The sequence below is a fragment of the Pristiophorus japonicus genome, chromosome 5, assembly GCF_044704955.1.
Source record: "Pristiophorus japonicus isolate sPriJap1 chromosome 5, sPriJap1.hap1, whole genome shotgun sequence".
Classification (NCBI taxonomy): Eukaryota; Metazoa; Chordata; class Chondrichthyes; family Pristiophoridae; genus Pristiophorus; species Pristiophorus japonicus.
The window spans coordinates 126,554,266-126,567,035 of record NC_091981.1 but is presented as its reverse complement, the minus strand read 5'-3'; the positions used below and the strand labels follow the sequence as shown (position 1 = coordinate 126,567,035).

Genomic DNA, 12,770 nt, shown 5'->3' with positions numbered 1-12,770 from the left:
TAACGGAATTTGATAATGGATGGGAATTATTACATTTCAGGCAAACATCAGGAGCTACGTTCATCTTTGACAATGGCGTAGGTCACTTCACGAAGTCAACCCAACGCACTCAGCAGCTGCTCTGGTTTTGCTGGGGTGCATTTTGACGCATGCGGATTGCCTCTGTCCTCGCTTTCCTCCCCCTCCCTCTCGGTCTCTCTCCATGCTGGCTGCGTAGAAGCCGGAGCGTCGGTACCAACACGTGACGCTGCGCTCCAGTGCCGGTACTGCTGCTGTCTACTCGCCATCTTCTGTCAAAGGAAGCCGGAGCTCCGAGCGGGATCTGGCGGCCGGGCTGTGTGAGGCTCGCGTTCACCCACCCACCCACTTACCCATTGTCTGGCTGCCGGCGCGTGCTCCGGGCTCCGGCTCCGGGCTCCACACACGCTCCACGCCGCGCGCGCTCCCAGACAGGGACACGCTTACTCACAGGTTGGTGCTTTACAGACTTGTGATTCCCTCCCAGCTAAGCCTTAATTTAATTTATCCCTTCTAATTTTGTTTGTATTTTAAAGTTTTAATGTAAGAGGTGTTTTTTTTAATTAAATGGAAAATTGTAGCAACTGCAATAAGCCCGTGCTTCTGATGTGAAAGTTTGCAACAATACTCTGGGGAAACGTCTGGGCATTCTGAAGCGTGGATTTGGTCGAATATGTTTAAACTGCTATCCCATTCTGGAGTATACATTCTTTAATCGTCTTACAATCATTGTATGCAATGCACAATTAGTAATACTCGTGTCCGTCACTAGGGCAGTGGAGGGGGCGTGTGTAGCAGTTCCTAGGCGGGCTTCCTAATTCAGGAAATAGATTGCGCTCGGTATAATCCGAATATGTGTAAATCTGTGTGTGTGTGTGTATTGGGTTGGGGATGTGGTGGGGGGATTGGACGAAAGCTAACGTTAGTTTGTCTTGCCCGCCTTTATACTTCCCGACGCATTATATGATGTAGTCAGGTTGTGCCATTACTAGTGTGACTAACGTGTACTACTGATTTCACCAGTAAATAGCATTTAGGGATGTAACTAAAATATGATCCAAAAACCACATAGTTCTTTTGCGGGTGGCCATCTGTATTATGATTGCTTTCTAGTTTTAGTGAAGAGCATTTTACAGATTTTGCTGTTGATGTGTGATGGTGTAAGCTGTTCAGAGAGAGAGCAACATTTCTTCTGAACTCGGAAATGTCTCGAACTGTTTTGTTAGTAATCCGTGGTGTAGCATGGTGGATGTTCCTGCCCTGTTGCATTTGGGAGAATGTCAGGAAGAAAATTCGCTTTAGCTTTTAAATGGCCGTTTAACTCGAATACTTAAATCGGTAATTCGATACTTTACAATAGTCAAATTACTGTCGAGCCCATAAACCCAGGCAGCTCAGTTGTATTTGCACTTATTTCTTTGTTGGTTTGACCTATTGGAATTTTTGGAACTGAGTGGCTTTTGAAAAAGTTTTCTTATCGGATAAATCCTGAATCATAACACCTGCATTTATTGGTGCCGGCAGCTGCAGATATATACAAATTAATGGGAACATAGATTTAAACTTTATATAGGTGGCCCTCATCACTCCATGGCGTGCATTGGTAAAGTCAAAAGCCTGGACAGGCCATTTTTAAGAAAAGTCAAAATATGACTGAAGATGAAGCTCTAATTTGAACTTCTATATTCTAGTTGAAAGTTTGGTGTTCCAGAACTTTGCCTGCACTGCATGAAAATTATTTGTAACTGGGATTGTAGGAATTTTGTCCTTTTTTGCTGATAATCAGGTTTGATGAGTTAAAGTGGCGGTGTGTTTTATTGACAGTGTCACTTATCTATGAAAGACAGGTTTGAGTTGTGTGCAGGAGCAGGCTCAGTTTCAGATTTAGAAATAGGGTTGTTCCTTTTTATATTTTTAAAGGCTTTTTTGGATGAGGGGCAGGTTGAAAGCTATGTACACTTAATTTTCACCTAATGTATTTCTCTGAGCTGCTCGTCAGATGATAGACAGGTTGGTTGTTTCTAGACCCCTGCCATTACCTTAAGCAAGCCGCTGAAAGGTGTGCAGAAGTGACATTACTGTCCGTCATGCTTTAGTTTTCTCCGTTTGAACTGCTACAGGTTCTACTTGGCACTTCCCTACTTAGCATAGCAAAGATTAAGAAAAAAGAAAAGAAAGAGTACATTTATATAGCGCCTTTCATGACAACTGGACGTCCTAAAGCTTTTACAGCCAGTGAAATATTTTTGCAGTGGAGTCTCTTTTGGTAATGCGGGAAACGCGACAGTCAATTTGCGTACAGCAAGCTCCCACAAACAGCAATGTGATAATGATTAGATAATTTGTTTGTGATGTTGATTGAGGAATAAATATTGGCCAGGACAACGTGGATAGTTCCCCTACTCTTCTTCGAAATGGTGCCATGGGATCTTTTACATCCACCTGAGAGCAGATGGGGCCTCGGTTTAACCAAAAAACAGCAGCTCCGACAGTGCAGCACTCCCTCAGTACTGCACTGAAGTGTCAGTCTAGATTTCTGTGGGGTCAAGCCTAGACTCTGAGGCGAAGGTGCTACCAACTGAGCCACTGGCTTGACACTGAGGCCCAAGAACCAAGAGGAGTAGGGCAATAAAATAATCTGTATCCCTGTTCACACTTAGTGCTTCAAATACAACACACACGTGGGTATGGTTCTTAATGAGTACCTTGTGTCTGTTTTCACAATAGAGAGGGACGATACAGACATTGCAATCCGGTAGGAGGAGTGTGAAATATTAGATGAGATAAACATAGTGAGAGAGGTAGTATTAAGGGGCTTAGCATCTTTGAAAATAGATAAATTGACAGGACCAGATGAAATGTATCCCAAACTGATAAGAGAAGTAAGGGAGAAAATAGCGGAGGCTCTGACCATCATTTTCCAATCCTCTCTGGCTACACGTGTGGTTCTGGAGGACTGCTAATGTTGTGGCATTGTTTAAAAAGGATAGACCAAGTAGTTACAGGCCAGACAGCTAGAATAGACTGGCGAGTGATACTTAAAGGGTTGACGGTGGATAGGCAATGGCAAACATTTAAAGATCACATGGATGAACTTCAACAATTGTACGTCCCTGTCTGGAGTAAAAATAAAACGGGGAAGGTGGCTCAACTGTGGCTAACAAGGCAAATTAAGGATAATGTTAAATCCATGGCAGAGGCATATAAATTGGCCAGAAAAAGCAGAAAACCTGAGCACTGGGAGAAATTTAGAATAGCAGAGGAGGACAAAGGGTTTAATTAGGAGGGGGGAAATAGAGTATGAGAGGAAGCTTGCTGAAAACATAAAAATTGACTGCAAAAGCTTCTATGATATGTGAAGAGAAAAAGATTAGTGAAGACAAACGTAGGTCCTTTGCAGTCAGATTCAGGTGAATTTATAATGGGGAACAAAGAAATGGTGGACCAGTTAAACAAATACTTTGGTTCTGTCTTCACGAAGGAAGACACAAATAACCACCTGGAAATACTAAGGGAGCGAGGGTCTAGTGAGGAGGAACTGAAGGAAATCCTTATTAGGTGGAAAATTGTGTTAGGGAAATTGATGGGATTGAAGGCCGATAAATCCCCGGGGCCTGATAGTCTGCATCCCAGAGTACTTAAGGAAGTAGCCCTAGAAATGGTGATCATTTTCCAACAGTCTATCGACTCTAGATCGGTTCCTATGGACTGGAGGGTAGCTAATGTAACACCACTTTTTAAGAAGGGAGGGAGAGAGAAAGCGGGTAATTATAGACCGGTTAGCCTGACATCAGCAGAGGGGAAAATGTTGGAATCAATTATTAAAGATGAAATAGCAGCACATTTAGAAAGCAGTGATGGGATCGGTTCAAGTCAGCATGGATTTATGAAAGGGAAATCTTGCTTGACAAATCTTCTAGAATTTTTTGAGGATGTAACTGGTAGAGTGGACAAGGGAGAATCGGTGTGGTGTATTCGGACTTTCAAAAGGCTTTTGACAAGGGCCCACACAAGAGATTGTTGTGAAAAATTAAAGCACATGGTATTGGGGGTAATGTACTGACGTGGATAGAGAACTGGTTGGCAGACAGGAAGCAGAGAGTTGGGATAAACGGGCCCTTTTCAGAATGGCAGGCAGTGACTAGTGGGGTGCTGCAGGGCTCAGTGCTGGGACCCCATCTATTTACAATATACATTAATGATTTTAGATGTAGGAATTGAGTGTAATATCTCCAAGTTTTCAGATGACACTAAGCTGGGTGGTGCTGTGAGGAGGATGCTAAAAGGCTGTAGGGTGACTTGGACAGGTAGGTAAGTGGGCAAATGAGTGGCAGATGCACTATGATGTGGATAAATGTGAGGTTATCCACTTTGGTGGCAAAAACACAAAGGCAGAATATTATCTGAATGGCGGCAGATTAGGAAAAGGGGAGGTGCAACGAGACCTGGGTGTCATGGTACATCAGTCATTGAAAGTTGGCATGCATGTACAGCAGGCGGTGAAGAAGGCAAATGGTATGTTAGCCTTCGTAGCTAGGGGATTTGAGTATAGGAGCAGGGAGGTCTTACTGCAGTTGTACAGGGCCTTAGTGAGGCCTCACCTGGAATTTTGGTATCCTCATCTGAGGAAGGCTGTTCTTGCTATTGAGGGAGTGCAGCGAAGGTTCACCAGACTGATTCCTGGGATGGCAGGACTGACATATGAGAAGAGACTGGATCGACTGGGCCTGTATTCACTGGAGTTTAGAAGGATGAGGGGGGATCTCATATAAAATTCTTACCAGACTGGACAGGTTAGATGCAGGAAGAATGTTGCCGATGTTGGGGAAGTCCAGAACCAGGGGACACAGTCTAAGGAAAAGGGGTAAGCCATTTAGGACTGAGATGAGGAGAAACTTCTTCACTCAGAGAATTGTTAACCTCTGGAATTCCCTACCGCAGAGAGTTGTTGATGCCAGTTCGTTGGATATATTCAAGAGGGAGTTAGATATGGCCCTTACGGCTAAAGGGATCAAAGGGTACGGAGAGAAAGCAGAAAAGGGATACTGAGGTGAATGATCAGCCATGATCTTATTGAATGGTGGTGCAGGCTTGAAGGGCCTAATGGCCTACTCCAGCACCTATTTTCTATGTTTCTACCTCGGTGGTGAGCAAATTATTGGAAAATATTCGGAAGGGTGGTATTAAGAGTTGTTTAGAAAGGCATGGCTTAATCAGGGGCAGTCAGCATGGATTTGTTAAAGAAAGGTCATGTCTGACTGACTTGATTGAATTTTTTGAGGCGATAACAAAGAGGGTTAATGAGGGTAGCGCATTTGATGTAGTTTACATGGTTTTAGCAAGGCTTTTGACCAAGTCCCACATGGCAGACTAGTCAGAAAAGTAAAAGTCCATGGGATCCAAAGGAAAGTGGCAAATTGGATCCAAAATTGGCTGAGGCGACTAGAAGGCTGTTTCCAGTGGAGTTCTGCAGGGCTCTACTAAGTCCCTTGTTTTTTGTGGGGTCTCAGTGATTTAGACTTCAATCTAGAGCACGTGATTAAGAAGTTTGCAGATTATACAAAAATTGGCTGCATGGTTGATAGTGAAGAAGAAAGCTCTAGACTGCAGGAAGATATCAGTGAACTGGTAAGGTGGGCAGAAACGTGGAAAATGGAATTCAGTCTATAGAAATGTGAGGTCATGCATTTGGGGAGGGCTAACAAGGCAAGGGAATACACAATAAATGGTAGAATACAATGAAGTGTTGCAGAACAGAGGGACCTTGGAGTGCATGTCCACATATTCTCCATCACCATCCCTGGGTATGTCCTGTCCCACTTGCAGGACAGACCCACCCAAGGTGGTGGCACAGTGGGTGGGAGTGGCCCTGGGAGTCATCAATATTGACTCCAGACCCCATGAAGTCTCATGGCTTCAGGTCAAGCATGGGTAAGGAAACCTCCTGCTGATTACCACCTACCGCCCTCCTCAGTTGATGAATCAGTACTCGTCCATGTTGAACACTACTTGGAAGAAGCACTAAGGTTAACAAGGGCACAGATTGTACTCTGGGTGGGGAACTTCAATGTCCATCACCAAGAGTGGCTCGGTAGCACCACTACTTACCGAGCTGGCTGAGTCCTGAAGGTCACAGCTGCCAGACTGGGATTGCGGCAGGTGGTGAGAGAACCAACACGAGGGAAGAACCTACTTGACCTCGTCCTCACCCATCTACCTGTTGCAGATCTGTCCATGACAGCATTGGTAGCAGTAATCACCGCACAGTCATTGTGGAGACGAAGTCCCATCTTCACATTGAAGAAACCCTCCATTGTGTTGTATTGTACCATGCTAAATGGAATAGATTCAGAACAGATCTAGCAGCTGAAAACTCGGCATCCATGAGGTGCTATGGGTCATCAGCAGGTGCAGACTGTATTCGACCACAATCTGTAATCGCATGGCCGGCATATCCCTCACTCTACCATTACCGTCAAGCCAGGGAACCAACCCTGGCTCAATGAGGAGTGCAGATGAGCATGCCAGGTGCAGCACCAGGCATACCTAAAAATGAGATACCAACCAGGGTGTAGTAGAGTATTTAAAATAAACACTCAACACCAGGTCTGGGTTCGAAGATTCAAGTAGTCTTTATTTGCACCGGTGGGAGACAGCCTGCTCTGTCTGTAGCCAGGCTTCTCCGATGATGCAAAGTTCCACGCAATCTTTTATACACTCAATGATGCATGTCAACCTCGTGCACGATCCCCCTTTGCTGTTTAATTGACCTAAAGCCCGCGTGCACAATGGCTGATTGTGTGACACCAAAGGGAATTAGTCAATCATTCGCCTATGTTTCATACCAGATGGAGTTTCTCCAACGTGTTATTTCTGACACCTTTGTTTAACTGACTCTCTGGGCCTCCTGTGGTTCAACAGTTTGGCTATTTGTAATTGTCCTCAAGTTACACAGCTTGCAACAGTTAATTATTCTGACATGTTATTAGCGTTATCTCTTCTGCCCGTTAAGCAACTTGGAAAGCTGACCATTACAAAAGCCTATTTAGCTCTTTAGTCCCGAAACCCATTCTTAACCCTTTAATTATAGCAGAGCTTGAAAGCCCCATTTCAGTCCCCCCTCTTTTGGTACTTGGCTACCCAGCCCAAGATTACCAACCTAATTCTACTTCATCCTGTGTCGCCTGCTCCGTTCTGTGGTGATCAGCCATGCGGTTTGGGCGACTCAGGACGTGACCTACGTGTCTCAGTATTTCAGGGTACTCTGCTAACAACTTTTGCTGTTCCATAATTAAAGCTTTTGCTTTCCTTTTCCGTTGCCTCTTTCTGCATGCCATGCATAACCCAATTCCCCATCCGACAGCTAGCCTGAACTATGACGACCAATACGTGAGAGGTTATACGAATTTACGAATGGATATTAACATTCATTCTCCAATTCCATACATGTTCCCACCACTGGGTGTCCCTTCAGGGTTTCCTCAATGTCCTTCAAATGCTGTATAGAATCTCATGATAATGTATACTTTTCTCAGTGTCCTTTTTTCAATTACGTCAAATGTTATTCGAGACAGGGAATGTCATACATTGCATCGGATGTTACCCAATAACCATGTGCTGTACATTGCACATACAAGATCTTTGTGTTTCTTGGGTTAGATCATTTAGTTGCACACTTATCTTTATAGTTTGGGCACGAGGCTCTCGGATTTCCTCGACTTGCAGCATTTGTCTGGTGACCTCGTCCCCTGTTTCTGACAACTGCGAGTCAGATCGTTTCCCTATAGTAAAAGGTTCTCAAATGTTGGACTAAGTCTTGAACTTCTTGGTCTATACAGGCTATGTCAAATGTGTTAACAGTTGCCTCTCTTGCCGCATGCCGATAGTGTGTGTCAGTTGTTAGACAATAGATAACATGAAAACCACTCATCGTCTCGTGGTTCATTGTCGGACTATCTTTATCATATGTATCGTGAGTATCTCAGCGTCTAGCCGTTGTGACCCTCTGTTCCCCATTTTGCTTAATGCCCATTGTACTTGGTCCTCAATTGGTCCTCAATTGGCCCAATTAACTACCCAAATTCATTATATCTTCCCTTTGGCAATTACACTTAACTTCTTTCTTGGTGATATCTGCTTGCCTACGCAAATAAATTCTTAATGAAACCCATGCCCCAAGTCTCAACAGTTTGGACTGGGGTAAAACAAACATTCCCGTCGCGATGGGACATGTCAGGTTGGCACCGTACTGGTATTCCCAGTGTGTGGTACTGACACAATATTCACCCTTCCCTCTTTATACAGATCGAACGGGAAAATGCTGTCCCGCAATTACCATCCCAATTAAACCCGCATGCAGAGGCTGCATGTTCTACTATGTTGTCGAGGCAAATGAACATGTCCTGAACTTGAGCACACCCAATTCGGCCTGGGGCTACACATGTTTTTCCCATCTTCCCAGGTTACCTTTCCAGTGTTCATTGTATCCTACTAAATTTTCTTAGGCATGATTGGGTAATACCATACTATCTTTAACAGGGTGATGTCATTCTGTTCCTGTAAATGACACTCGTGCCACCGGGTACACCTGTACCAACCTTCTGACTTGGCACAGAATCTTAGGGCAGTGTCCACTTATCAACTTACTAAGTCTCGATCAGTTACCCAGAAAGAGAGCTTTCCCTCTGCAATAGGCTGCAGGTTTCCTTGGGCTTGTTCTACTAACCAAGATCCATACATTACATTGACTCGTTTCACTGAAGACGATTTGTTCCCCTTCTATAATCTGGTTTACCCCCTTTTTAGTATTAAACCAGTTGCAACATATTAATCAGGCCTCACTGCCTTCTGTTATGATTCTCCCCAATAGTCTCAACAGCATTCTTGTCAAGGTACGATCAAGCCCATCACTTTCCTTGAATTCAGTGCAGGTTGTACTGGCCCTCTGTCAAAATCCCTTGATCATTCTACCATGTAGTCGCATTGTTTTAGGCTTGCACCACCTAGGTAGTGCCACTTTGGTCAGATTCAATATTACAGGTACCACTTTGTGATGTACAACATGGTACAATATCATCTGAGTTGGGATTACTGTTAGTCCATTTGCTGGCCCTGGGATGTGTTTATGACAAACAATTTGCTTTTCCCACAAATCCGTTTATTCATTGGCGAAGGAGCCTTTGGATGAATCTTTGAACTATACTGCTTGTATAACTGTGCTCCCGTCCTTGCACCCCTTGATATAATGGACGGTTACAGTGGTATGATTACCATGCCACTGGAAATGTACCCCTATCCTATACCCTTGGCCGTCCCTACTTCTACCATTCACGATATGTCTCTTACTACTTCGTGAGATTGGCGTGGTTTGCGAGGCATGTCAATGGACAGAAGGTGGTTCCAGATCTGGGACCCGAGGAGATTCTTCCAGCTCCCGTGTCCTGTCCACTCCCATTTAGATCCTACTGTACCTGATTAGGTGGGCGTATCCCATTAGGCACCCATTCTTCCTCATCCCCCTGGACAGGACGAATCCAGCTCCCCATGTTCATAACTGTTTCCTCTTGTCTTGGTACCTGCTGGTGAACTGAAAAAATTTAATCTGGTTAATATAAAACCATTTCATTCTCTGAGGTAACTGGGCTGCATGGGGCGAGCTTTATCAACGATATCAAACGGTACCTTGTACCAGAGTTGAAAACTTCCACCCTGGCATAGTTTTGTTCTATTACCTCCCCACCCCCCCCCCCCCACCTCCCACTCCTGAGATTTACTCGAAGCCAGATGTAGTCGGTTACGGTGGTGTGCCCTCCTGATCCACTAACCCCTTTAAATAATATCGCTCCTTCCCGATGTTCACCTACTTAAAACAAAAGAAACAGAGAATCTCTGGTGACTGTGCTTAAGAGCCCAAGGGGTTAATTTGTAACATGATTCTAAAATTCCTTCTACCCCAGGAGCAAATATTCTCTTCAAATTAAGAACATTTCCAATATTCAAAAGGTATCGCCCATTGCATTAAAACCGAGTTCACAGCTGCCTGTGAATGAATTAACTTCCTTCGTTTCGAAAGCCGACAAACACAGACACCATCAATCAATATCATATTCAGTCCCACAGCTTGCAGCCTTTTCAGTTTAACTTTCCAGTTAAAACTTTTACTTTTATGAAGTCGCTATGCTTTTACTCTTTAAAATAAACATTCAGAAAAACAATTTCACACACAATAGCATTTCATCCTTTTCTCCCCAGTTACACATTGGTCAGAATTCTTTTTAAAACCATACTAATTATTGATGTGCATCTGGAACTAAAGGCTCTCCACACAATTTACACCAACCAGAATTTTATCATGGTCATAATAAAAGTCTGATTTTTAATAGGTTAATTAACCTCAGTAATTCCAATCTTAAATTCCCAATACCACTTGGAAAAGGGGGAGCAGCCAAAGCCACACAAAGGAGCATGCCTTTCCAAAAACTTTAAACACTCAAGAAAAACACCAGAACAATAAGAAAGAAACATGGTCATCCCTTTTCTCCTTTTTATTAAGTCATAACTATCCATTATTCCTTAAACCAGTTTCAATTTCTGATCCCCATACACGCTAAGTGCACCTCCAAGTACCTTTTTAAATGTGGTGAGGGTTTCTGCCTCTACCACCCTTTCAGGCAGTGAGTTCCAGACCCCCACCACCCTCTGGGTGAAGAGATCTTCTCTAAACCTCCCCCCCCCCCCCCTTCTATATCATCGTCCTTTCCGTGTGTCCTGACGGGTGCTGTCGCCATCGCACCTACTGTCGGTTTATTTCGTCGCTTTCTCAGTCAATAGTCTAGTCCGTCTATTTAATTCATAATATGCGCGAGTGACTAACGAGGGCTTTAATCCTCCTTTTTGTTTGTTTTCCGATTCCCACCATTTTCTTCAGCGGGTGGGTCGTCTGGTTTCCAATTTTGTTTAATCATTATTTCAATTAGTTTTTGATTTTTGTCTGCCAGGTACCGTGTTAGAGACCCCTCTGGTCCTCCGTTAAGTTTCTCACTTCCCATGGCTATTGGTTGTCAGTGGTACGTCCCTTACTTACTCGTCCTGAGTGAAAGTTACTTGCAACCCATTGGTTGTCAGCGGCGCGTCCCTTATTTACTCCTCACGGGTGAGACCAATACTTGCAATCTATTGGTTGTCAGTGGTACGTCCCTTACTTACTCGCCCTGAGAGGGACTAATACTTGCAACCTATTAGTTGTCAGCGATATGTCCCTTACTTACTCGCCTTGAGTGAGACCAATACTTGCAACCTATACCAATTATCAATCGCAACATTACACAGACACACTTCTATATAATCGATCGTAATTGTTTCACCTGGGATCTTCCGCTGACTACTTGAAGTCTCGGCCAGACCTGCAGATTCAGATCTCTCAGACAGCCAACACCAGACAGATTTCTGCCCTTGTCCTAACTCTGTGTGGTAATTAAAACTTACTCTAGCCAAGCTGATCCGGTACAGCTATAACACTGGCATCTCCCCAACAATGTGGAAAACTGGCCAGGTATGTCCTGTCCACAAAAAGCACAAATCCAATCCGGCCAATTACCGCTACACTCAATCATCAGCAAAGTGATGAAGGGTGTCGCCGACAGTGCTATCAAGCGGCACTTACTCACCAATAACCTGCTCACCGATGTTCAGTTTGATTTCTGCCAGGACCACTCGGCTCCAGACCTTTGTCCAAATATGGACAAAAGAGCTGCATTCCAGAGGTGAGGTGAGAGTGACTGCCTTTGACATCAAGGCAGCATTTGACCGAGTATGGCATCAAGGAGCCTTAGTAAAACTGAAGTCAACGGGAATCAGGGGGAAAACTCTCCACTGGCTGGAGTCGTACCTAGCACAAAGGAAGATGGTTGTGGTTGTTGGAGATAAATCATCCATCCCAGCCCCAGGTCATCGCTGCAGGAGTTTCTCAGGGCAATGTCTTAGGCCCAACCATCTTCAGCTGTTTCATCAATGACCTTCCCTCCATTATTAGGTCAGAAGTGGGGATATTCGCTGATGATTCCACAGTGTTCAAATCTATTCGCAACTCCTTAGAAAATGAAGCAGTCCATGCCTGCATGACATTATATTCGTGCCACAAGTGCCAGACAATGACCATCTCCAACAAGGGGAGAGTCTAACCACTTCCCCTTGATATTCAACGGCATCACCTTCAACATACAGCGGGGGGGTCACCATAACTCTAACTGGACCAGCCGTACTGTGGCAACAAGAGTGGGTCAGAGGCTGGGTATTCTATGACTAGTGTCTCACCTCCTGGTTCTCTAAAGCCTTTCCACCATCTACATGGTACAAGTTAGGAGTGTGATAGAATACTCTCCATGCCTGGATGAGTGCAGCTCTCAACAACACTCGAAGCTTTGCACCATCCAGGACAAAGCAGCCAGCTTATTGGCACCCCATCCACCACCTTTAACATTCACTCCCTCCACCACCGGCGCATCGTGGCTGCAGTGTGTAACATTTATAAGATGTACTGCAGCAACTTGCCACGGCTTCTTTGGCAGCATCTCCCAAACCCACGGCCTCTACCACCTAGAAGGACGAGCAGCAAGCTCATGGGAGTACCATCAGCTGCAAGTTACCCTCCAAGTCACACTCCATCCTGACTTGGAAATATATTGCTGATCCTTCAACGTCGCCTGGTCAAAATCAAGGAGCTCCCTCCCTAACAGCACTGTGGGAGTACCTTC

General features: G+C 44.6%; 1 protein-coding gene across 5 annotated transcripts in view; it reads left to right on the top strand.

Moving 5' to 3' along the window:
* The first annotated feature begins 206 nt into the window (after positions 1-206).
* The window catches only part of LOC139264446 (protein PALS2-like), a 194,959-nt gene continuing 182,395 nt past the window's right edge, over positions 207-12,770 (top strand). For all 5 annotated transcript variants that reach the window (XM_070880926.1, XM_070880929.1, XM_070880931.1 and 2 more), the window contains exon 1: positions 207-471. The gene's annotated coding sequence lies outside the window, so the exon portion shown is untranslated. The remainder of the gene's footprint in view (positions 472-12,770) is intronic.